The 4,174-nt window shown below is 34.4% G+C and overlaps 1 pseudogene; it reads left to right on the top strand.

Moving 5' to 3' along the window:
• The first annotated feature begins 2,615 nt into the window (after positions 1 to 2,615).
• LOC18599242 (uncharacterized) lies at positions 2,616 to 3,860 on the top strand (annotated as a pseudogene).
• The last annotated feature ends 314 nt before the right edge of the window (positions 3,861 to 4,174 follow it).

Genomic DNA, 4,174 nt, shown 5'->3' with positions numbered 1-4,174 from the left:
CAACTCTCCACTTTGATTCCTTTCAAACTTAAGACCAAAATCAATGGTACCCCTGATGCACTTGAGTATTCTTTTTGTTGCTAAGTAATGAGTTTGTTAAGGCTTCTGCATAAAACAGGATAACAAACTCGCACAAAACTTCAAATTTGGTCTTCAATAACTCAAGCAATTACTCAACTTGCAATTTAGGACCAGTGGAATATTTACAACCTTACAATTTTCTAGACGAAACTTCTTCAATAACTCAATAGTATACTTGCTTTCATGCATACTGATATAATCTTCACGTTGAATAAACTGCAAACCTAGAAAATAGTTCATCTCCCTTAGGTTTGACATTTCAAATTTTCTCATCAATTTGACTTTGTAATCATTCATAACTATTCGATCCAGCAATAAAAAAATCACCAACATATAAAGAGATGATCAGTTTAACAATATTAGCAAATGAACAAACATACAAAATGGGTTCACTAGCACTCTTATGGAATCTTTTTGAAATATGGAAAATATCAATCTTGTCATACCAAGCCCTAAGAGCCTATTTAAGTCCATAGAGAGTTTTTACCAGTTTGCATACCTTGTTCTCTATTCTTGGTACCACGAAACCTTCAAGTTGCTATATAAAGATATCCTCAGTAGGGTAACCATTCCAGAAGGTAGACTTGACATCAAGATACCAAAATTTCCACCCTTCCTTAGCAGTTAAAGTAGTCAACAGTCTGATAGTATCATGTTTTGCCACTAGGGCAAAAGTTTCATTGTAGTTAATCCCATGCACTTGAGAATAACCTTTTACGACAAGTCTTGCTTTGTATTTGTTGGTGGAGCCATCAACATTTAGTTTAGTTTTATAAATCCACTTCACCCCAATAACATGTTGGTCAAGTAGTTTGTCAACCAATATCCAAGTTTTGTTCTTTTCAATCATTTCCATCTCTTGTTTCATGTCTTGCATCCGCTTGGAGTCCTTCGTTGTTTCACTGTAGAATTTAGGTTATGATATAGCCACAAGACACCGAGCATAAATCTCTTGCAATGATCTAGTACCCCTAACAGCAAGAAGTTCATTTCTATGTCTTCTTTTTTCATCAAGTTCATTTTACACCTCATCTAGTACCCTTGTCATCCACTACTTTCTTCCCTTTTTCCTTTTTCCCAAAGTCATTTTTTTTAGAACTACTACTACCAAGTTTCATATTTTTGGTTTTAGCAACCAAAGCACTATCAACTGAAGTTGTTTATCAAAATGCTCTTCTTTGTTCAACATCCTTTAGAGCATTTACCAGCTCTTTCAAAGTCAACTGTGAAATATCCTTAGAATCTTCTAATGAAGAAACTTTGGATTCATACTTTTCCGGTAGACTCACTAGCATCTTATGAATTAGTCTCTTTTTTGTCATTACCTTTCCCAATAGCTTTAGTTGGTTCACCAAAGCCATCATTTTTCCAAAAAATTTCCTAATGGTTTCCTCATCCTTCATTCTAAGCATCTCAAACTACCTAAACAAAATCAAAGATTGAATCTGTCTAGTAGTATCACTACCAAAGAATTCATCCTTTAAATGATCCCACACATCTTTTGGATTATCTAAATGTATAATCCTAGTAAAAATCACATCAGAAACAACAAATTATAAGTAAGACAAAGCTTTATACCTTTCGAGCTTTGTCTTCTTCAAATTGTCGAATCTGAGCTAGAGTGGGATTGGCATGTCTTTATGCTACTTCTTTTCCTGTCTCCACTATATCCCAAAGGCAGTAAGCCTTGAAGTAGGACTTCATCTTCACAAACCAGAAGGCATAGGTTTCACCAATGAACTGGTGGAGCTAAAGTGTTGAATCTTGAAATAGTCATAGAAAATGAAAATAGTAGTGAAGAATGATTAGGTAGCAAAGTAAAAATGGAGAATGAAAAAGAAATAGTCCCTTAAGATCTATTATGGTGCTCTGATACCATGTTGCAATATCACAGATAATCTAAAGAACAAATGAATGAAAAGGAAGAACAGAGTATGAAAGAGAAATCAAGAGAACATAAGAGAGAAAAATTTTGTAGAACAAAAGGGTGTTATAACACATTGTTTCATTAGTTTTAAGGCAGCTTATATACAAGAGTGAGAAAGTCAACAAATAAACCAATGCCTAAACACTATGTAGCAATAGACGGTTTTCTAAATGAAATACCACGCCAAAGATTCCAGCAACATTTCCAAGACTCTACACGTGTTTCATACTGAATAAGGAACAAAAATGCAAAGAAATAATACTCAACAGACACTCAATAAAAACATCAATAACAATAAAAGGTAAATAGTAAACTATTTATAAAACGACTAGTGAAATGAAGCAAAATGATAGTCTCCATCTTTAAAGGCAAAATGAGAGGGGCTAGCAGGTGCCCCAGCGCCCCCCCCCCCCCCCCCCCCCCCCCCCCCTTCTCCCCAAAGTTCCAAACATTTATAATATTTTCCTTGTTTTTGTTTTAAATATTTATAATTTTACCCTTTTTTAACAAATTTTATAATTTTATCCTTCCAAATATTAAATTTTTTATTTTTCTCCTTCAAACCTAAAATCCTAGCTAGCTCCGCCACTGTTTATCTCATATAGCCATGTGCTCTTCTTCTACCTTTTCAAACTTCATTTCCCGCAATCCACCATTAATAACTTGTAGAAGACCTCAAACGCAAGATAGAAGACCACTGCTCAACAGGAAGATTCCTGATATTGATAATCGAGGTGCATTTGTAATACATTTTTATATTTCCTTATAGTTGTACGTTGAGGATAAGAATCTTTGGAATTTAAGAATTTGCAACAAAGATTTGAATGATATTCTTGTCTCTTTTCAGAGTTTGAAGATGATCATGATCTTTATGTGCTTAAGCCAATCAAATATGTGGGCATTGAAGTTTGGCAGGTATGTCTATCAAGCATAAGTATCAGTTTGCTAGGGTAGCCTTCATTTATACGATGCAATCTTGAAATATAATGCTTAGGTCAAGGCTGGTTCTGTTTTTGACAACGTTTTGATCTGTGATGATCCTGAGTACGTGAAAAAAGTGGTAGACCAAGATTCAAGTGTTTGCCAACTGAGAGGTCTGCCCTGCTCTATCTCCTTTTACTAACAGATGATTTTCTCAATAGAGATGCCTATTTTTCACTTGTTTTAATCTTTCAGGTGGAAAAAGAAGCGTTTGAAGAAGCAGAGAAAGTGAGAAAAGCACAAGAAGAAAAGGTTATTGATAAACCTTTGCTCTTCATATTTATCCACTAATTCTATATGAACTTTCTTTGGTTCCCTTGAATAGTCTTTTAAGTAGATATAAGAGCAACATCTACAGGAAGCTCGAAGAGCGAGAGAGAGAAAGGAGAGAGGAGAAGAAGGGAAAGGGGTTATGATCGACGATGCCCTAACAGGGAGCGCTATAGAGACAGATACAAAAGGGTTTGTGTTTGACATGCTTTAACCTTTTTTATTCATAGATGTAGCACCATTGATAATAAAGACCAAGAAACTAAGAGAAACTGGACAACAAATTCTGATTCCTAAATTTCTATTCTTGAGCTTAACATTCAGTTTGCAAAGTCCCATGTCTCCACACAAGAAAGCTATGGAAATGATGCAGGACCACCGCCTAGGTATATTTCAGGCATGCACACCGTAATTAGATGAAAATTCGGAAAGTAAGACCTTATTCATGTGGGATTTGTTAGTTGGATTCTGTTTTAGTGAATATTATTATTAATGTAGGCCTTATATTAGGTTTTTGAATGAGCATATGCCTTTCTGTAAGACCAAATGTTTGGCTTGGATGATTGATTTTGAAGCGTTTTCAAAATTGAGAGTACTTTGAATTCAAGCTGTGTGATGTAGGCCAAGCAGGGATAAGAGATAGATAGTAGAAGTTCAAAAGAAACATTAGAGGGGAACAGACACACAAGAACTAAGGGTGAAAAAATCGATAGAATGAGCTCAATAATCAATATTTCAAAATTTCAAATATTCATCATTCAAAAGCTCATTGAAAGGAAAATTACATAAATTTTTATAACTAAACCAAAACCCTAATAAAATGTAAAATATGAAATATAACCCTAACACCCTAATATTTGAAACTTTAAATACAATATAAATTAATGTAATCTAAAACTAACCAACAACATAATT

Source organism: Theobroma cacao, chromosome 5, assembly GCF_053813885.1.
Source record: "Theobroma cacao isolate CCN51 chromosome 5, ASM5381388v1, whole genome shotgun sequence".
Lineage (NCBI taxonomy): Eukaryota > Viridiplantae > Streptophyta > Magnoliopsida > Malvales > Malvaceae > Theobroma > Theobroma cacao.
This window is presented reverse-complemented; position numbering and strand designations above follow the sequence as displayed.